We start from the raw sequence: 23,195 nt of genomic DNA, 5'->3' as shown, positions 1-23,195 counted from the left end.
AAACCGGCGGCAGAAGACGTCTCAGTCTTCATGAGGTAGCGCACAGCACTGCAGCTGTGCGCCATTGCTCTCCGCACACTTCACACCAGCGGTCACTGAGGGTGCAGGGCGCTGGGGGGGGCGCCCTGGGCAGCAATGTAATATACCTATTCTGGCTAAAATATATCACATATAGCCCCTGGGGCTATATGGATGTATTTAACCCCTGCCAGGTTCCAAAAAAACCGGGAGAAGAAGCCCGCCGAAAAGGGGGCGGGGCCTATTCTCCTCAGCACACAGCGCCATTTTCCTGCCCAGCTCCGCTGCGAGGAAGGCTCCCAGGACTCTCCCCTGCACTGCACTACAGAAACAGGGTAAAAACAGAGAGGGGGGGCACTTATTGGCGATATTTATAATATTTGAGCTGCTATAAAGGGAACACACTTATTAAGGTTGTCCCTATATATATTTATAGCGCTTGGGTGTGTGCTGGCAAACTCTCCCTCTGTCTCCCCAAAGGGCTAGTGGGGTCCTGTCTTCTATCAGAGCATTCCCTGTGTGTCTGCTGTGTGTCGGTACGTGTGTGTCGACATGTATGAGGACGATGTTGGCGTGGAGGCGGAGCAATTGCCTGTAATGGTGATGTCACCCCCTAGGGAGTCGACACCAGAATGGATGGCTTTGTTTATGGAATTACGGGATAGTGTCAGCACGCTACAAAAGTCGGTTGACGACATGAAACAGCCGGCAAACCAGTTAGTACCTGTCCAGGCGTCTCAGACACCGTCAGGGGCTGTAAAACGCCCTTTACCTCAGTCGGTCGACACAGACCCAGACACTGACACTGAATCCAGTGTCGACGGTGAAGAAACAAACGTATTTTCCAGTAGGGTCACACGTTATATGATCACGGCAATGAAGGAGGCTTTGCATATCTCTGATACTGCAAGTACCACAAAAAGGGGTATTATGTGGGGTGTGAAAAAACTACCGATAGTTTTTCCTGAATCAGAGGAACTGAATGAAGTGTGTGATGAAGCGTGGGTTACCCCAGATAGAAAACTGCTAATTTCAAAGAAGTTATTGGCATTATACCCTTTCCCGCCAGAGGTTAGGGCGCGCTGGGAAACACCTCCTAGGGTGGATAAGGCGCTCACACGCTTATCAAAGCAAGTGGCGTTACCGTCTCCTGATACGGCCGCCCTCAAGGATCCAGCTGATAGGAGGCTGGAGAATACATTAAAAAGTATATACACACATACGGGTGTTATACTGAGACCAGCAATCGCCTCAGCCTGGATGTGCAGTGCTGGCGTGGCTTGGTCGGAGTCACTGTCTGAAAATATTGATACCCTGGATAGGGACAGTATTTTACTGACTATAGAGCAGTTAAAGGATGCATTTCTTTATATGCGAGATGCACAGAGAGATATTTGCACTCTGGCATCAAGAGTAAGTGTGATGTCCATATCTGCCAGAAGAAGTTTATGGACGCGCCAGTGGTCAGGTGATGCGGATTCCAAACGACATATGGAAGTATTGCCGTATAAGGGGGAGGAATTATTTGGGGTCGGTCTATCGGATCTGGTGGCCACGGCAACGGACGGAAAATCCACCTTTTTACCCCAGGTCACCTCCCAGCAGAAAAAGCCGCAACCTTACAAGCAGACTCAGGGGCGGTGGGGGGTCGCCTCAAACATTTCAGCGCACAGTGGGCTCACTCGCAGGTGGACCCCTGGATCCTGCAGGTAGTATCTCAGTGTTACAGGTTGGAATTCGAGAAGTCCCCTCCTCGCCGTTTCCTAAAGTCTGCTTTGCCAACGTCTCCCTCCGACAGGGCGACGGTATTGGAGGCCATTCACAAGCTGTATTCTCAGCAGGTGATAGTCAAGGTACCCCTCCTACAACAGGGACAGGGGTATTACTCCACGCTATTTGTGGTACCGAAGCCGGACGGCTCGGTAAGACCGATTCTAAATCTAAAATCTCTGAACCTGTACATAAAAAAATTCAAGTTCAAGATGGAGTCACTCAGAGCAGTGATAGCGAATCTGGAAGAAGGGGATTTTATGGTGTCCTTGGACATCAAGGATGCTTACCTTCATGTTCCAATTTGTCCTTCACACCAAGGGTACCTCAGGTTCGTGGTCCAAAACTGTCATTATCAGTTTCAGACGCTGCCGTTTGGATTGTCCACGGCACCCCGGGTCTTTACCAAGGTAATGGCCGAAATGATGATCCTTATTCGAAGAGATGGCGTCTTAATTATCCCTTACTTGGACGATCTCCTGATAAGGGCAAGATCCAGAGAACAGCTGGAGGTCGGAGTAGCACTAACCCAAGTAGTGCTCCAACAACACGGGTGGATTCTGAATTTTCCAAAATCCCAACTGATCCCGACGACACGTCTGTTGTTCCTAGGGATGATTCTGGACACTGTTCAGAAAAAGATATTTCTTCCGGAGGAGAAAGCCAGGGAGTTATCCGATCTAGTCAGGAACCTCCTAAAACCAGGAAAAGTATCTGTGCATCAATGCACAAGAGTCCTGGGAAAAATGGTAGCTTCTTACGAAGCGATTCCATTCGGCAGATTCCATGCACGAACTTTTCAGTGGGATCTGCTGGACAAATGGTCCGGATCGCATCTGCAGATGCATCAGCGGATAAATTTGTCCACAAGGACAAGAGTGTCTCTGCTATGGTGGTTGCAGAGTGCTCATCTGTTAGAGGGCTGCAGATTCGGCATACAGAACTGGGTTCTAGTGACCACGGATGCCAGCCTGAGAGGCTGGGGAGCGGTCACACAGGGAAGAAACTTCCAGGGCGTGTGGTCAAGCCTGGAGACGTCTCTTCACATAAATATACTGGAGCTAAGAGCAATCTACAATGCTCTAAGCCTGGCAAAACCTCTGCTTCAGGGTCAGCCGGTGTTGATTCAGTCGGACAACATCACGGCAGTCGCCCACGTAAACAGACAGGGCGGCACAAGAAGCAGGAGGGCAATGGCAGAAGCTGCAAGGATTCTCCGCTGGGCAGAAAATCATGTGTTAGCACTGTCAGCTGTGTTCATCCCGGGAGTGGACAACTGGGAAGCAGACTTCCTCAGCAGACACGATCTGCACCCGGGAGAGTGGGGACTTCATCCAGAAGTCTTCCACATGATTGTGGTCCATTGGGAAAGACCAATGGTGGACATGATGGCGTCCCGCCTCAACAAAAAACTGGACAGGTATTGCGCCAGGTCAAGAGACCCTCAGGCAATAGCTGTAGACGCTCTGGTAACACCATGGGTGTACCAGTCAGTGTATGTGTTTCCTCCTCTGCCTCTCATACCAAAAGTACTGAGAATTATACGGCAAAGGGGAGTAAGAACGATACTCGTGGCTCCGGATTGGCCAAGAAGAACTTGGTACCCGGAACTTCAGGAGATGCTCACGGAAGATCCGTGGCCTCTACCTCTAAGACGGGACCTGCTTCAGCAGGGACCGTGTCTATTCCAAGACTTACCGCGGCTGCGTTTGACGGCATGGCGGTTGAACGCCGAATCCTAAGGGAAAAAGGCATTCCGGAAGAGGTCATCCCTACCCTGGTAAAAGCCAGGAAGGAGGTGACTGCACAACATTATCACCGCATTTGGAGAAAATATGTTGCGTGGTGTGAGGCCAGGAAGGCCCCGACGGAGGAATTTCAACTGGGTCGATTCCTACATTTCCTGCAAACAGGATTGTCTATGGGCCTCAAATTAGGGTCCATTAAGGTTCAAATTTCTGCCCTGTCGATTTTCTTCCAGAAAGAATTGGCTTCAGTTCCTGAAGTCCAGACTTTTGTAAAAGGAGTACTACATATACAGCCCCCGGTTGTGCCCCCAGTGGCACCGTGGGATCTTAATGTAGTTTTGGATTTTCTCAAATCCCATTGGTTTGAGCCACTCAAATCGGTGGATTTGAAATATCTTACATGGAAAGTAACCATGCTACTGGCCCTGGCTTCAGCCAGGAGAGTGTCAGAATTGGCGGCTTTATCGTATAAAAGCCCATATCTGATTTTCCATTCGGACAGGGCAGAACTGCGGACGCGTCCTCACTTTATGCCTAAGGTGGTTTCAGCGTTTCACCTGAACCAGCCTATTGTGGTGCCTGCGGCTACTAGCGATTTGGAGGATTCCAAGTTGCTGGACGTTGTCAGAGCATTGAAAATATATATTTCAAGGACGGCTGGAGTCAGAAAATCTGACTCGCTGTTTATACTGTATGCACCCAACAAGCTGGGTGCTCCTGCTTCTAAGCAGACGATTGCTCGTTGGATTTGTAGCACAATTCAACTTGCACATTCTGTGGCAGGCCTGCCACAGCCTAAATCTGTCAAGGCCCATTCCACAAGGAAGGTGGGCTCATCTTGGGCGGCTGCCCGAGGGGTCTCGGCATTACAACTCTGCCGAGCAGCTACGTGGTCAGGGGAGAACACGTTTGTAAAATTCTACAAATTTGATACCCTGGCTAAGGAGGACCTGGAGTTCTCTCATTCGGTGCTGCAGAATCATCCGCACTCTCCCGCCCGTTTGGGAGCTTTGGTATAATCCCCATGGTCCTGACGGAGTCCCAGCATCCACTAGGACGTCAGAGAAAATAAGATTTTACTTACCGATAAATCTATTTCTCGTAGTCCGTAGTGGATGCTGGGCGCCCATCCCAAGTGCGGATTGTCTGCAATACTTGTACATAGTTATTGTTACAAAAAATCGGGTTGTTATTGTTGTGAGCCGTCTGTTCAGAGGCTCCTACGTTTGTCATACTGTTAACTGGGTTCAGATCACAAGTTGTACGGTGTGATTGGTGTGGCTGGTATGAGTCTTACCCGGGATTCAAATCCTTCCTTATTGTGTACGCTCGTCCGGGCACAGTATCCTAACTGAGGCTTGGAGGAGGGTCATAGGGGGAGGAGCCAGTACACACCACCTAGTGGTCAAACTTTTAAATTTTGTGCCCTGTCTCCTGCGGAGCCGCTATTCCCCATGGTCCTGACGGAGTCCCAGCATCCACTACGGACTACGAGAAATAGATTTATCGGTAAGTAAAATCTTATTTTTTAATAACTTTATGTATTAAACAAAGTTTGTGTACATTGAGCCATCAAAAAACAAAGGTTTCACTATCTCACTCTCCCTCAAAAAAGTCCGTATTTCGGAATATTCCGTATTTTGGAATATTTGGATATGGGATACTCAACCTGTAGTAAGCTGCATACTCCGTACCGCCCACAGGCGAGTGTGAAAGTGGAAAGAGTAAACAGCACTATTAAGAACAAGTTGAGCAAAGTGATGGCTGAAACTGGATTGTTGTGGCCAGAAGCTTTGCCACTTGTATTGTACAGCATCAGAACCACTCCCAGGTCCCCTCTTAACCTGTCACCCTTTGAGATTCTTTTTGGTCGACAACCCCATGTAATGATTGACCCCCAGGATGATTTGAAATGCAACAATGAAGTAACTGTAAAGTATTTGGTTAAAATGAGCAAGCAGTTGAGGAATCAAAATAGCAATCTAAAGCTAGTGATTCCTGATCTGCCAGACAGTAATTGTCATGACATTGAACCTGGGGATTATGTAATGATTCGAAATTTTCTACGCTCAGGTTGCCTGATTGACCGGTGGGAAGGACCGTACCAAGTCTTACTGACCAGCACGACAGCATTGAAGGTTGCCGAAAGAGAGACTTGGGTCCACTCGTCCCACTGTAAGAAGGTCGCTGACCCAGAGAAAGCCCGTAACAAAGAGCAGAGTATAGAGGAAACCATATCACTGGAGTGCCTGTTCCTTGAAAGTTGAGAGGCAGGACTGTTGTCACAGCACCTGAGCACAGAGAACTACAGGATCAGAGGCGGTTGTTGCACCAGTTTTCTTTCCCTTCTAATTATTTTATTTACCTCCCATTACCACTTTTTCTTTCTCCTCCTGCAAGATGGACTTACCCCAAGAGACTGCGTTCTGGGTTTTCCTGTTGACCCTGTTGTTGACCAGAACAGTCTGTTTCGGTGAGAGTACCAGAGAGGTCGAGAAAGGCTCTGGAATGGGTTCTGATGACAAGGACGGATTCATAGAGTTCCAAGAGCAACACAATCACCGAGCAAAGGCGAGTATCAGAAAACGATCTGGTAGTCATGACACTAGGAGACATTGTGAAGGATTGTTAGCTGAGGAAAATTGTATCTGTAGGAATTGTGAAAACATAGTTGAGGACGGGTGCATCCAGAGATGTCAGTCCAGCCTTAATATCAACATGGACCGTCATCCATTGAGTGACTATCACTCATTAGTGGGTAAGGTTTTAAACCAAACAGAATGCTGGGTGTGCTCACAAGTACCTCAAGGTCAGAGCAAGTCAGGACTAGTGCCATACTCTTTAACAATAGGTGAGGTACTTGAATTAAGGGGTGGGAGACCGGTGGACAAGAAATTTAATATTTCTAGGCCTCCTAGTTTGAAGCTACACCAATATCATGTGGATAGGTCCTTAGTATGTTTTAACATTTCCAATCCCCGAAAGCCGGGAAATTGGGAAGGGACATGGAACAACCAAACCATGGCATTTTCACACAGAGCCGATAGAATGCCCGTAGACTCAGAACTTATACGCCAAATAGCCAACGGTGGGAGATATTTTCAGTATAGGTACACTCTAGGAAGTAGGACCATGCGGGTTGGAGAAGTATCACCAGGATACTGTGCGCATATCATACAGCCTGATACGTGTACGGAACAGATGAGAGAGTTAGGGATAGGATTTTTCACCTGGAAGGTTTGCAATATGGTGATGTCATATTCTGTCCCATATGTCCTCCCCGATGATACATATTTCATATGTGGGAGGAAGGCGTATAAGTGGCTTGCCCCAAACTCAGAGGGATTGTGTTACATTGGAAGAGTGTTGCCAGAAGTAATGACCATTACCCATGATAAGATGAAAGACGTTCACCGCAATGCTCAAGCTCCTTACACTCACACTCACTACGAACACGTTGTTAAGAGACACCTTATAGATAGGACAGAGCACGCAGCCTCTGATTTGATCCACAAATCCACCGGGATTCAATTCCTACTCGCGATAGATATCACCCGTACCGCCAGAGGAATTATAAATTTTAGGTATATTACTGCGCTAGCGAACCTGATAGACAATATCACCGAGATGTATGATGACACCTTCAGGTATACTGGGAGGGAATTGCAAGCTTACAAAACGGAACTGATCCAGCACAGGATGGTTCTCAATTACCTCACAGCGGTGACAGGTGGGTATTGTGTCACCCTAGCAACTCAGTATAGCGTGAAGTGCTGTACATATATTACAAACAGCACCGATGACCCAACCGAGGTCATAGATCAAAAGATGGACGATATCTTGCAATTGAAGTGGGAGTTCCGAAGGAGACACAACCTTACCCTTACTGCTGTGAGTAATGAACTGACCGGCTGGGTTTCATGGTTGAACCCACGCAATTGGTTCTCAGGTTTAGGAGAATGGGCTCAAAATGTTATCGTGAATGTAGGGAAATTTCTCCTTTGTATCCTAGGAGTTGTCGTAATGATTGGATTGATATTTAGATGTGTTCGGATTTTAATGCATTGCAAGCGCAGTACCAAATTGATGAGTTTAAGGAGCGAGGGCATTGTTACAACAACTGGTTTAATTTATGACCCATCAATCGAGACAATGTTGTGATAAGACGTTATTCCACGGTCCGTTTCTTTCACCCGTTTCTCCTTTGTTTTTCTCCAAGGTAAAAAGACATCCACTCGGAAGAAGATTTTGATGCACATTTCCACAGACCTTTGATGAACTTTTTCACAGACTTTGCGAGACACTTTAGAGACTTTAACTTTCTATGGACACTTGAAAAACTTTGCTTACCACTTACAGCAAAAATACAGCAATCCGGACAAGACTTCAACAGACGCCCAAGGACAATCACACACATTACCATATGAATGTATTTATAACACATGTTTCTTATCTTCATCTCTACGATCTTCAGGTAGTGACACACATAGTCGACAGGTGATATAGGTACATATATTAGCACTCACATATTTTCCCCCTCCATGTATCATCAACTAATGTGCACCCCATTTGTTGGAACTAAAAGCCGAAAAGAGCTCGGTAGAGTTTGTTAGCCCACTTACAGACCCTTAATACGGGATAAGAAGGATTTAATGTATACTTCGCAATACCTCGAAGCTTATCTAGAACATGTACGGCACGATGATACATGACCCCTCAGACATGAATTTCATACATACATGCTTTTACTATCCCACTAGGTCATACATTTCCCACCTTCTCCTCTCCTCCCTCCACCCAATCATTTATAGGTATTTCATTGTATTGTATATTTTTCTGCTTAATTGTTTAGATAGTGGCAGTTATTGTTGACTGCCAAAGGGTGGACTGTCAAAGTCGAAAAATATCATGATGCATACCCCTTGTACTAACCCCACAGGCACATGCACGCTGCTCGTGCACCTGTTCCCCCGTGCGTGCACATACCCGCAAGTTGCGTAGGATCGCTCCGGCGATCGTGCGCATGAGATGTGTACTTACGGCGGAGTTTGTGAGCGTGTAGCGTGCGACTCGATCGTAGCATATTTAACCCAAATAGTGCATTTTGTAGTTAATATTCCCCTAGACCATGTCAGCGAGTATGATTAGTTTAAACTGTTCCTGGACAGAGAGATTCCTCTTTGCATGATAGGAAGGGTCAGATAAAGGTTGAAAGGTGGTGTCTAGTATCCAGCTGTAGGGTATTTTAAGAGTAACATTCCGATACTAGTTAGGAAAGGATCACTCGCTCCTGCGTATATTTATGTACAGAAGTAGATTATGAACATTAACTGTATTTGCTGTAAATTACACATGCGGCGGGAAACCTGAGGATACCTCCCACCAGAGCAGTTGGGGAAAGACACAGCCCACCTGTTCAAATCCACCTATGACCTTTGCTGTAATGTAGAGACACATCCCTGTGTCCAATGAACAATGAGATACAGGTACCATTGTATTATGAATGTATGTTGTGTATATAAAGACCACTGTTGCCTGGCCAGCCTCAAGTCTCTGAAGGCTTTCTACCTGATAGCTGAGGACTGGATTCCAGGTCGCGCATGCGAAAGATTCCCCAACGTATGTATATTCTCTGTAGCCATTGTTCGCCATTGTTCCTTTTATTCTCTGTTATTCTGTTAGATTTCTGCGTTAGCTTGTAGTGTATAACTTGTATTGTTTTCCCCTTTTTCTCTGAGTAATCCACGGCAGTGTTAGAGCTGCTGTGGTTTTAACCAAACCCGGTGTTGTGTTTTCACTTTCCTGCAAAGGGCTCTCTTAGCGTCTCAAATCGCTCAAACAGCATACACATTGTTAAGGTTTTTAAGTGTTACATCATTACAGTATTTGACTACTAAGGTTTAGAGTATAAGTATATTCTTACTGTGTTTTATTAACAAGGTTTAAAAGGTTATCAACTGTGTGTGCGCCCGCTGTGTGTATTCCGTACACTCAGCGCAGCGTGTGTATGCCAAGTGCGTACCACGTGCGGGACTCTCTACGCAAATAGCATACAAAGTGCGTAGCACGTGCACGTGGTCTAGCAGCCATAGCGGCTCCATGGTAATAGTGTATAGCTTTATGTTTAAAGATAATAATTGACATTATCATCCCAGAGGGGAAGTTGGAAGACCACTTGTACTACTTCAACTAAGCAGTTGACTGTCCAACAGTCCCTTGCAAGGAAGATGAAAAATGACAGCAGTCATCCTGTTGCAAAGCGGATAACTGAGGCCTTGACAGCTATGTTGGTGTTAAACATGCGTCCATTTTCCGCCAATAGTTCAGTGGGACTTGTAGAGAATTGATGGAGGTAGTGTGTCCCTAGTACCAAATCCCATCTAGATTCCACTTCACTAGGCAGGTGATACCGAGAATGTACAGAGACGTCAGAAAAAAATTTCCTCAGTGTCCTACAAAATACAGTTGTACCCACTGTCTACTTAACCACGGACATGTGGACAAGTGGAACAGTGCAGACTAAGGACAGTGTGACAGCCCACAGGGTAGATATATTGCCTCCCGCAGCAACAACAGCAGCAGCACCAGTAGCAGCATCTCGCAATCACCAACTCGTTCCTAGGCAGGCTATGCTATGTATCACCGCTTTCTGTAAGAGGCACGCTGCTGACAACCTCTTACGGAAACTGAGGAACATCATCGCACAATGGCTTACCCCACTTAGACTCTCCTGAGGATATGTGATATCGGACAAAGTCACCAATATTGTGCGTGCATTACGTCTCGGAAAATTCCAGCACGTCCCATTAGGGGTAATGCTCTCCTGTGCCACCAATATTGTGTGTGTATTACATCTGGGCAAATTCCACATGTCTCATGTTGTTTGTGCCGCACACTTGTGTCGCTTAGCTTAGTCATACAGCTAACTCATTGCACCTCTTTTTCTTCTTTGCATGATGTGCTGTTTGGGGCCTCGTTTTTTTAAGTGCCATCCTGTCTGCCACTGCAGTGCCACTCCTAGATGGGCCAGGTGTTTGTGCCGCACACTTGTGTCGCTTAGCTTAGTCATACAGCTACCTCATTGCACCTCTTTTTCTTCTTTGCATGATGAGCTGTCTGGTGCCTAGTTTTTAAAAGTGCCATCCTGTCCTGGATGGGCCAGGTGTTTACGCCGCACACTTGTGTCGCTTAGCTTAGTCATACAACCACATCGGTGCAACCTTTTGGCCTAAAAACAATATTATGAGGTGTGAGGTGTTCAAAATAGACTGGAAATGAGTGAAATTAATGTTATTGAGGTTAATAATACTGTAGCATCAAAATTACCCCCATATTCTGTGATTTTAGCTGTTTTTATGTTTGTTTGTTTGTTTGTTTGTTTTTAAATCATCCAGATCCAAAACCAAAACACAAAAGGGTGATTTTGGCAAAACCAATCCAGATCCACAGCCCGAGTATGGAACCAGAACCAAAACCAAAAAACAAATACTAATAACTTATCTTTAATTGCAAATACTCAGTTTCTTCTAAACCTAACATAATACCTTCATCCACTCGCTTCTTCTCCCACTGCTTCTGTCTGGAAAAAACATAGCTTTTGAAGAGTTAAAAAGATGATGAGACAACACAGTGCAGCAGGCTTAAAAGATATCCCCCAATTTCACAGGGACATCCCAACTTTGTCAAAATCTCACACAGTTTCTGTTAGTAGAATGGTCAGGGATACTTCAATGCTGTCACAACTGAGGGCTGGTGAGGGTAATTGGAAGCCTCAGTTGTAGGGGCTGACTGGTACCGGAATTTAGGAGGAGTGAGTGGACTCCTAGACATGCGTCAGACAGTAGCAGTAAGTGCCCGAAGGCATGACCACGACAACTGGAGATATCTTTGAGGATATTTTTTAAATAAAAAGTCATATAAGGTGCAATGAAACAAAATAAAAAGTCACAAGTGAGTATAATACAACTGGTTAGGACCAGTAATCCGGAATTAGTGTGAAAGTTCAGTACAATACTTGGAAACCCAGGTGAGGTATAACGTGCAGTGGAGAATAGCAGGTGAACTGTAAATAATACTGGGGTGCTCAGGTAAATTATAAATGAAACTGGGGTTCGAAGATAAACTGTAGGCGAAGCTGGGGTTTGCGGGAGAACTGTAGGCGAAGCTGGGGTTCGCAGGAGAACAGTAGAAGAAGTTGGGGTTTGCAGGAGAACTGTAGAAGAAGCTGGGTGTCACGTTCCGGGTATCTGGACGCCATTACCTGCCGTTTAGGTGTCTTCTGAGACTGGCCCAGCGTTCCAAGTCCGGATCTCATCTGTGTCAACACTCTGCACATCCCTCCTGTCATTCTGAGACACTATCACAGCGGCGCCATGTTTGAATCCAACATGGCGTCTCCCATCCTCCGTGGCCTCCGCCACCGTTCATGTGTTATTGCTGCAGGTTCTCAGTATAGTGTATCATGCCTGCCGCGGCCTCTGCTGCCCTCCAAGTGTCTCAGCATATAACAGTCATCTGGCATCTCCTGTACTCCGCGGCCGGCGCCGCCATTATCACTATGTTTGCACATTTCATTTCAAACTAGTTTTCCCTCCAGGTTCCAGCATGGGCGCAGCCATGTTGGATTTGATCACATGCTCCAATTCCTTCAATCCACCATCTCTGGAATCTGCATAATTGCCTAGCCAATGCCTGCATAGCAGCAGGTATAAGTATCCTGTGTCTAGGCCAGATAGAGGTCAGTGCTTTGAATGTCATACCTTGTTCCAGTCTCTCTCTCCTGTGGCTTGTTTCTCCAGGTTCCAGTTCCTGTCTCCAGCATCCACGAAGAGACCCGCACCTGCTTTCCATCCTGCAGGTGCAGCCTGACTCTACAGCCTTCCGTGGCTGTCCAGTTTCCAGCTATCTACTATCTGCTTCCAAGCAGCCAGCTTTCAACTGATTCCAGCTGCTACCAAACACCGGTGCTGATCCAGCGAATCCTATCTTACCAGCAGTATCCACTACCACCGGTAATCATCTATCAGCTATTCTGTTTCTACGCTCACTAGCATCTCACATCATTCACTCTGTGTTCATCACCTGGCTGGTTCCATCCAGCATCCATTCCGTGACTTTAGTACCTGGCTGATTCCATTCAGCATCCACCCTGTGTTTCATCACCTGGCTGATTCCACTCAGCATCCACTCCGTGTCTTACCACCTGGCTGGTTCCATCCAGCTGATACAGCAGCATACTCAAGTTACAGATTCACCTGCTACAACTACTGGCATGTTCCTAGGCTATTTCTACTACTACAACCAGGCCTGGTAAGGTGATTCCATCAAAGGACTTTTACATCTGTTCTAAACCTACCAGTGCTCTGAGAAACTTTCTATGGTTATGTGTTCCAGGAACTGTGTTATTTGCCACTGTCTTTGCTAAACCTTGAATACTGCTTGTTATCACACGGAGTCTGTTAATAAACTTTTATTTTGAATTTTAAACTGGTTGTCATGGTCACACCTTCGGGTAATCATTCTGCACTTACATGTCCAGGGGTCTGATTAAACCTCCCAGGTTTAATTTAATCTCAGCCCCTACAACTGAGGCTTCCTCCCGTCAGCCTAAACCCTCAGTTGTGACAGTAAGCACTGACCAAATGAATCCAGCCGGAGACCAGGATCAAGCGGCTAGACCTATGCAAGAACTGGCAGCCAGACTCGAACATCAGGAGGCTGCACAAGGTCACATCATCCGCTGTCTCCAGGATCTCTCTACTCGGCTGGATGGGATTCAGACGACCCTCCATGGACCTGGCACGTCTGGTGCATCCACCACAGTGACTCCAGCTGTAACCCCACCCACCTTACCCATTTCCATACCACGTCTTCATCTTCCAATGCCAGCAAAATTTGACGGATCTCCAAAGTTCTGCAGGGGATTTCTCAACCAATGCGAAATCCATTTTGAGCTTCAACCTGGCAACTTCCCCAGTGACCGTACCAAAGTTGCTTATATTATTTCTCTTCTCAGTGGCTCAGCCCTTGATTGGGCATCACCGTTATGGGAGAAATCTGATCCCCTGCTGTCCTCCTATACTGACTTTGTAGCATCATTCAGGCGCATCTTCGACGAGCCAGGCCGGGTATCCTCTGCTTCATCTGAGATTCTCTGTCTACGCCAGGGAACACGTACTGTGGGACAATATCTTATACAGTTCAAAATCCTGGCATCTGAACTGGCCTGGAACGACGAGGCCATGTATGCTGCATTCTGGCATGGCCTGTCAGAACGCATTAAAGATGAGTTAGCTACCAGAGACTTGCCTTCTAAGTTGGATGAGCTAATTTCACTATGCACGAAGGTTGATCTATGGTTCAGAGAGAGAGCAACCGAGCGAGGAAGATCATCCGTTCCTAAATCTTCTGCTCCTCCTCCTCGTCAACCATCTCCATCCAAGGATGAGCCTATGCAAATTGGTCGTTCCCGTCTATCTCCCGCTGAGCGCCGAAGACGCCTCTCCGAGTCTCTATGTCTCTACTGTGCAGCTCCGTCGCACACTATCAACGCCTGTCCCAAACATTCGGGAAAAAATCCAGAGCCTAGCTCGCCAAGGAGAGGGCCGGCTAGGAGTAATGATCTCCTCTCCATCTCCTCATGATTGTAACCTCCCAGTGTCGCTCCAAATTGCTCAACGTTACAGGAACGTCATTGCCGTCCTTGATTCCGGAGCAGCTGGGAATTTCATAACCGAAGCTTATGTTAAACGGTGGTCCCTACCCACCGAGAGACTGTCCTCGTCCATCTCTTTGACTGCCGTGGATGGCAGCAAGATTTTTGACGCAGTCATTTCCTTAAGGACTCTTCCAGTTCGTCTGAGAGTGGGAGTTCTTCATTCTGAGTATATTTCTTTTCTAGTGATTCCAAGAGCCACACATCCAGTGGTTTTAGGCCTTCCATGGCTCCGTCTCCACAACCCATCGATTGACTGGTCGACTACGCAAATACTGGCATGGGGTCCCTCCTGTGCTGAGACTTGTTTAGCCAAAGTTCTTCCTGTTTGTTCTTCCTTCCCCAGGTCATCTGATGTTCCACCTCCTCCATATCAAGACTTCACGGACGTGTTCAGTAAAGCCTCTGCTGATATCCTTCCTCCTCATAGAGAATGGGACTGCCCAATAGACCTCATTCCAGGGAAGGTTCCACCGCGAGGCCGAACTTATCCGTTGTCTCTGCCTGAGACACACTCCATGGAAGAGTACATCAAAGAGAACCTGGCGAAGGGTTTCATCCGACCATCTTCTTCTCCAGCCGGCGCAGGCTTCTTCTTCGTTAAGAAGAAAGACGGTGGTCTGCGTCCGTGCATCGACTACAGAGGTCTGAACGACATTACCGTCAAGAACCGATACCCTTTGCCCCTGATTGCAGAGCTCTTTGATAGAGTTAGTGGTGCAACCATTTTCACAGAGCTGGACTTGAGGGGTGCCTACAATCTCATCCGAATCCGTGAGGGTGACGAGTGGAAGACCGCTTTTAACACCCGTGACGGACATTATGAGTACCTCGTCATGCCCTTCGGATTGAGCAACGCTCCAGCAGTCTTCCAGCACTTCGTTAATGAGATCTTCAGGGACATCTTATACCGCCATGTCGTGGTTTATCTAGATGACATCCTCATCTTTGCTAATAATCTAGAAGATCATCGTTTCTGGGGAAAGGAGGTTCTTTCCCGTCTCCGTGTCAATCACCTCTATTGTAAATTGGAGAAGTGTGTGTTTGAAGTTTAAAACCATTCCGTTTCTAGGTCACATTGTGTCCGGTTCCGGACTAGAGATGGATCCTGAGAAACTCCAAGCAATCCAGAATTGGCCTATACCCTTAACCCTCAAAGGGGTCCAGAGGTTCTTAGGGTTCGCCAATTATTATAGAAGGTTTATACGAGACTTTTCCACCATTGTGGCGCCTATCACTGCATTAACCAAGAAAGGTGCTAATCCGTCCAAGTGGTCCGAGGAAGCTACGCAGGCCTTTCACCTTCTGAAGCAACGGTTCATCTCTGCACCAGTTCTGAAACAGCCCGACACCGACTCTCCTTTTATCTTAGAGGTAGATGCCTCCTCCGTTGGAGTAGGAGCGGTGTTATCCCAGAGGGCCAAAGATGGACATCTACATCCTTGCAGTTTCTTCTCCCGGAAGTTCTCCCCAGCCGAGCGCAACTATGCCATTGGCGATCAGGAGTTGCTAGCCATCAAGCTCGCTCTGGAGGAGTGGAGATACCTGTTGGAGGGAGCTTCCCACTCAATCACCATACTTACCGACCACAAAAATCTTTTATATCTCAAAGGCGCACAATGTCTGAATCCTCGTCAGGCCAGATGGGCACTTTTCTTCTCTAGGTTTGACTTTAAACTCCAGTTCTGTCCGGGTTCTCAGAATCGTAAGGCCGATGCCCTTTCCCTCTCATGGGAGCAAGAAAATGAGTCAGAGTCTGCAGACAAGCATCCTATTATTAATCCGTTGGCATTCTCCACGGTAGGGATGGACTCTACGCCCCCACCAGGGAAAGTTTTGTTAAGCCAGTTCTAAGGAAGAAGCTCATGCATTGGGCCCATGCTTCCCGTTTTGCTGGACATACAGGCATTCAGAAAACCCTTGAATTTATCTCTAGGTCCTACTGGTGGCCAACTCTGAAGAAGGACGTTATGGAATTTATTGCCTCCTGCCCAAAGTGTGCCCAACACAAAGTCTCCCGCCAGTCGCCTGCGGGGCAACTGGTTCCATTATCTGTTCCCCGTCGACCATGGACCCATTTGTCGATGGACTTTGTTTCTGATCTACCTATGTGCAACAAGTTTAATACCATCTGGGTGGTAGTTGACCGGTTCACCAAGATGGCACATTTCATCCCTCTCACCGGTCTTCCGTCAGCTTCCAAGTTGGCTCAAGTGTTTATACAAGAGATCTTCCGACTTCACGGTCTTCCTGAAGAGATCATCTCGGATCGTGGAGTACAATTTGTAGCCAAATTTTGGCTAAGTTTGTGTCAAGCCCTCCAAGTCAAGTTAAAGTTTTCCACAGCTTACCATCCTCAGACCAATGGTCAAACCGAGAGGGTGAATCAGGACTTGGAGGCCTTCCTCCGTATATATGTGTCTTCCTCTCAAGATGACTGGGTTCAACTCCTTCCTTGGTCCGAGTTCAGCCACAACAATCAATACCATTCCTCATCTTCTTCGACACCATTCTTCATCAATTATGGATTCCACCCTAAAGTCCCAGAATTCCAACCGCTTCCCGCAACTTCTGTTCCAGCAGTGGATGTCACCTTGCGTCAGTTTTCAAATAACTGGAAGAACGTCCGCGCAGCCCTGCTTAAAGCCTCATTCAGGTATAAGAAGTTTGCCGATAGGAAGCGTAGAGCGGTTCCTGCTCTCAAGGTGGGTGATCGTGTGTGGTTGTCCACGAAGAATTTGAGATTGAGAGTTCCCAGCATGAAATTTGCACCTCGCTACATCGGTCCCTTCAAGATTGAACAAGTCATCAATCCTGTTGCCTACAGATTACAGTTACCACCCTTCTTGAAAATACCCAGGACATTTCATGTTTCCTTGTTGAAACCGCTGATCCTGAATCGGTTTCATTCCGCACTTCCTCCAGCTCCCAAAGAGATTTTGGACTCACGTTTTCGTTACGGTCAGTTACAGTACCTCATTGACTGGAAGGGCTATGGTCCTGAAGAACGCTCTTGGACCAATGCCTCAGACGTCCATGCTCCTGCCTTGGTCCGAAATTTCCACTCAAAATTTCCTTTATAGCCTAAGAAGTGTCCTGGGGCCACTCCTAAAGGGGGGGTGCTGTCACGATCCGGGTATCTGGACGCCATTACCTGCCGTTTAGGTGTCTTCTGAGACTGGCCCAGCGTTCCAAGTCCGGATCTCATCTGTGTCAACACTCTGCACATCCCTCCTGTCATTCTGAGACACTATCACAGCGGCGCCATGTTTGAATCCAACATGGCGTCTCCCATCCTCCGCGGCCTCCGCCGCCGTTCATGTGTTATTGCTGCAGGTTCTCAGTATAGTGTATCATGCCTGCCGCGGCCTCTGCTGCCCTCCAAGTGTCTCAGCATATAACAGTCATCTGGCGTCTCCTGTCCTCCGCGGCCGGCGCCGCCATTATCACTATGTTTGCACATTTCATTTCAAACTAGTTTTCCCTCCAGGTTCCAGCATGGGCGCAGCCATGTTGGATTTGATCACATGCTCCAATTCCTCCAATTCACCATCTCTGGAATCTGCATAATTGCCTAGCCAATGCCTGCATAGCAGCAGGTATAAGTATCCTGTGTCTAGGCCAGATAGAGGTCAGTGCTTTGAATGTCATACCTTGTTCCAGTCTCTCTCTCCTGTGGCTTGTTTCTCCAAGTTCCAGTTCCTGTCTCCAGCATCCACAAAGAGACCCGCACCTGCTTTCCATCCTGCAGGTGCAGCCTGACTCTACAGCCTTCCGTGGCTGTCCAGTTTCCAGCTATCTACTATCTGCTTCCAAGCAGCCAGCTTTCAACTGATTCCAGCTTCTACCAAACACCGGTGCTGATCCAGCGGATCCTATCTTACCAGCAGTATCCACTACCACCGGTAATCATCTATCAGCTATTCTGTTTCTACGCTCACTAGCATCTCACATCATTCACTCTGTGTTCATCACCTGGCTGGTTCCATCCAGCATCCATTCCGTGACTTTAGTACCTGGCTGATTCCATTCAGCATCCACCCTGTGTTTCATCACCTGGCTGATTCCACTCAGCATCCACTCCGTGTCTTACCACCTGGCTGGTTCCATCCAGCTGATACAGCAGCATACTCAAGTTACAGATTCACCTGCTACAACTACTGGCATGTTCCTCGGCTATTTCTACTACTACAACCAGGCCTGGTAAGGTGATTCCATCAAAGGACTTTTACATCTGTTCTAAACCTACCAGTGCTCTGAGAAACCTTCTATGGTTATGTGTTCCAGGAACTGTGTTATTTGCCACTGTCTTTGCTAAACCTTGAATACTGCTTGTTATCACACGGAGTCTGTTAATAAACTTTTATTTTGAATTTTAAACTGGTTGTCATGGTCACACCTTCGGGTAATCATTCTGCACTTACATGTCCAGGGGTCTGATTTAACCTCCCAGGTTTAATTTCATCTCAGCCCCTACAACTGAGGCTTCCTCCCGTCAGCCTAAACCCTCAGTTGTGACACTGGGGTTCACAGGAGAAATGTTGAAGAAGCTGGGGTTCGCAGGAGAACTGTAGAAGAAGCTGCGGTTCGCAGGAGAACTGTAGAAGAAGCTGGGGTTCGCAGGAGAACTGTAGAAGAAGCTGGGGTTCGCAGGAACACAGAGGGTAACTGGACAGTGGCTACTGGGAAGCTGGACAATCACTGTTTAGTTAGCACTTTGTGCGGGAGCAAAGATGACTGGCTGCACCACAGGGCTTAAATACTGGAGATCTGGAACAACACCGCAAGGAGAAACCACCAGGGAGTAAGGCTGAACTGCAGGAGAAGTACACAGTGAACTGCACACTGTATACACAGGATAGACAATGGAAGCACTGACAATCTTCTGGGAGCTGGGACAGGATATTTATACCTGCTGCATAGCAGGGATTGGTCTGGCATTTATGACACGGCTCCCGCAGCACTGAGGATAGGTGAATGAGTTTCATGTGTCAAAGTCCAAGATGGCTGTGACCATCAACAGAAGCAGAAGGGCAACTAAGTACTGTGAAGCAGGAGTACAAACAACCATGGCGGCGGAGGCCACAGTAGCCAGACTCTATGCGCCCAGACGTGCACAGCGGCCACAGGGATGGAAGTGGCGGACGGGACACACCGAGGGCGCGCATCCAGCGGAGGACCACAGGCGCGGCAATGACGGCCGCGACGGGGCTGAGAGCACCGCACGACCATGAGTACATTTACTGAGGAGGCTGCTGATACCAGCGCTGTAGGCAGTAACCATAACCATAGCTAAAGCCCGTCCCTGGCTCGCTGAGCCAGCCTCAGGAGACATCTGACAGGCAGAAAACGATGTCTCAGTACCCGGATCGTGACAAATGCTAATACACATATTAGCATCTCTGACAATATCTTTGCATTCTGGGTGGGGAAAAGGACATATGGAGCCCTTTATATATACTTTTTTTGGAATACTTAAGCTGCCCATCTCCAGTGTGTTGAGAAGCTGGTGTTCCTCAAATACAAATTTGTTGAGGAAAATAATAGCCACCAATAGTACAGTGATTTTGTATTGGTAGATTCCAGTGGGGGGTGATGTATATTGGGTAATGATGATGAGTGTACTCTTATTGACATCAGTGTTGAGGAGCAGTATGACTATGTCAACAATCACATTGCCATTACTCAACATCTGAAGATAACCATTAAAATAACTAATTCTAAATCATAATTTTTTAATCCCATATTTTCTACAATCTAAGAAGCAGCAACTAAAATGTTTCCTTTAGTATGGACCCAAAAATGTGGCATTCCCTTTGCCAAAGTGTTTTGTTTGTGCATGTTCTTTTTTATTTACAATATAATGGTTGGTGGGAAGTCCCAAGGATAATTACATCTTGCATTATTTGACATATAGTTTTGGCCATCCTGTTGGTGTATCTACATTTTTAAAATAAGCATGCTGCCACCGCTATACCACTGTTGGAATTCCACTTTTTTATTGTTATTGTACAAAATACACTGCTCAAAAAATAAAGGGAACACTAAAATAACACATCCTAGATCTGAATGAATGAAATATTCTTATTAAATACTTTGTTCTTTACATAGTTGAATGTGCTGACAACAAAATCACACAAAAATTATCAATGGAAATCAAATTTATTAACCCATGGAAGTCTGGATTTGGAGTCACCCTCAAAACTAAAGTGGAAAAACACACTACATGCTGATCCAACTTTGATGTAATGTCCTTAAAACAAGTCAAAATGAGGCTCAGTAGTGTGTGTGGCCTCCATGTGCCTGTATGACCTCCCTACAACCCACACAAGTGGCTCAGGTAGTGCAGCTCATCCAGGATGGCACATCAATGCGAGCTGTGGAAAGAAGGTTTGCTTTGTCTGTCAGCGTAGTGTCCAGAGCATGGAGGCGCTACCAGGAGATAGGCCAGTACATCAGGAGACATTGAGGAGGCCGTAGGAGGGCAACAACCCAGCAGCAGGAACGCTACCTCCGCCTTTGTGCAAGGAGGAACAGGAGGAGCAGTGCCAGAGCCCTGCAAAATTACCTCCAGCAAGCCACAAATGTGCATGTGTCTACTCAAACGATCAGAAACAGACTCCATGAGGGTAGTATGAAAGCCCAACGTCCACAGGTGGGGGTTGTGCTTACAGCCAAACACCGTGCAGGACGTTTGGCATTTGCCAGAGAACACCAAGATTGGCAAATTCACCAGTGGCGCCCTGTGCTCTTCACAGATGAAAGCAGGTTCTCACTAAGCACATGTGACAGATGTGACAGAGTCTGGAGACGCCAAGGAGAACGTTCTGCTGCCTGCAACATCCTCCAGCATGACCATTTGGCAGTGGGTCAGTAATGGTGTGGGGTGGCATTTCTTTGGGGGACCGCACAGCCCTCCATGTGCTCGCCAGAGGTAGCCTGACTGCCATTAGGTACCGAGATGAGATCCTCAGACCCCTTGTGAGACCATATGCTGGTGCGGTTGGCCCTGGGTTCCTCCTAATGCAAGACAATGCTACACCTCATGTGGCTGGAGTGTGTCAGTAGTTCCTGCAAGACGAAGGCATTGATGCTATGGACTGGCCCGCCCATTCCCCAGACCTGAATCCAATTGAGCACATCTGGGACATCATGTCTCACTCCATCCACCAACGCTACGTTGCACCACAGACTGTCCAGGAGTTGGCGGATGCTTTAGTCCAGGTCTGGGAGGAGATACCTCAGGAGACCATCCGCCACCTCATCAGGAGCATGCCTAGGTGTTGTAGGGAGGTCATACATGCACGTGGAGGCCACACACACTACTGAGCCTCATTTTGACTTGTTTTAAGGACATTACATCAAAGTTGGATCAGCCTGTAGTGTGTATTTCCACTTTAATTTTGAGGGGGACTCCAAATACAGATAATTTTTGTGTGATTTTGCTGTCAACACATTCAACTATGTAAAGAACAAAGTATTTAATAAGAATATTTCATTCATTCAGATCTAGGATGTGTTATTTTAGTGTTCCCTTTATTTTTTTGAGCAGTGTATATCCAGAGTCTGCATTTATTGTAAAATATATCCACATGTTGAATTTATTGTTACAGCAAAAATGAATCTGCAGGCTATGCTGCTGTCCAAATGCCAAACATGTTGCTTGTATTGTTTTTTCTAAAAATCAATATGCAGTTAGTTGAGAGGTGGTCATTGCAAAATTAACTGTAAATGATGTAAATAGAATATTAATGCTATTAACAGCAATGTAGGAATAAAAAACCAAAACTCAAATAGTATTTTAGAACTAAAGCAATGGTCTGAAACTCATCTCTGATGATTACAGCTTTACTGTTACTTCTATTTTTCAAATGGACAGACACAGAATTATTATATACATCTGAGATTACTTTTACATGTGCAGCAAAGATGCTGATTTAGCCTGCATTCCAGACTCATGATGGAAATTATACCCCTTTTACACTTGCACTCCCGGGTCACTCCCGGGATGCTTCCCGGGATGCATCCCAGGATGCCTTCCCGGGACTGACCCCTTTCACACTGCACTAAGACCTGGGATCAACCCGGGACAGCCCCATTTACACTGATCCCGGGATATCCCTGCAAATGCACATGTATGTCATTAGAAATGGCCTTTTCTGGCTCACATTGATGAGGTCACACTAGTCAACAAAGGGAGGGGTGGTGCCTGCTCACACTATTGCTGCAGTCATGGCCGACGGAGTACCAGTGTGTATGCCTGAGCTCATGATTCTTTCTGCTTTGCAGATGTTTCATACAGCCACTGACAGCATGATGCAGCTTGTCACACTGTGCAGTATACTGCACATAAATTTTATGAGGAGGAGGAGGGTGCAATTTATGCTGGATAGGGCTGCTAGTCGCCGCCAATATTTGCGTAGGAGGAGAGCCCTCATATCATCCAGGATGAGTACCATACTGAGCGTGAGTATGGGCCCTAACCGCTCATTTTGGTCCAGAGATCGCCGGCACGGAGAAGCTTTTATGAGGACCGTGGAAGCTTACCAGGATGAGGAGTGGATGGCTAACTTCCGTGTGTCTCGTGCAACCTTTAACTACATCCTGGAATTACTTACCCCAGCACTTGACATGCAGACCACCAGGCTTAGGAGACCCATCGAGGCACGCAGGAGATTAGCTATTGCATTGTGGTGGTATGCTACCCCAGGAGAGTACCGCTCAGTCTCATGCTTGTTCGGTGTTGCGATCTCCACCTGCTGTGTCATAGTCCACCAGGTGACTAAAGCAATTGTATCTACCTTATACAAGCGCTTCATATCTCTACCACAAGGACAGCGCTTACAGGATACCATCATTGGATTTGTGAAGCGAGGCTATCCGCAGTGTGGAGGAGCGATTGATGGGACACACATCCCCATTATTGCCCCATGTGACAACCATGC

This window comes from Pseudophryne corroboree, chromosome 3, assembly GCF_028390025.1.
Source record: "Pseudophryne corroboree isolate aPseCor3 chromosome 3, aPseCor3.hap2, whole genome shotgun sequence".
Taxonomy (NCBI): Eukaryota; Metazoa; Chordata; class Amphibia; order Anura; family Myobatrachidae; genus Pseudophryne; species Pseudophryne corroboree.
This window is presented reverse-complemented; position numbering follows the sequence as displayed.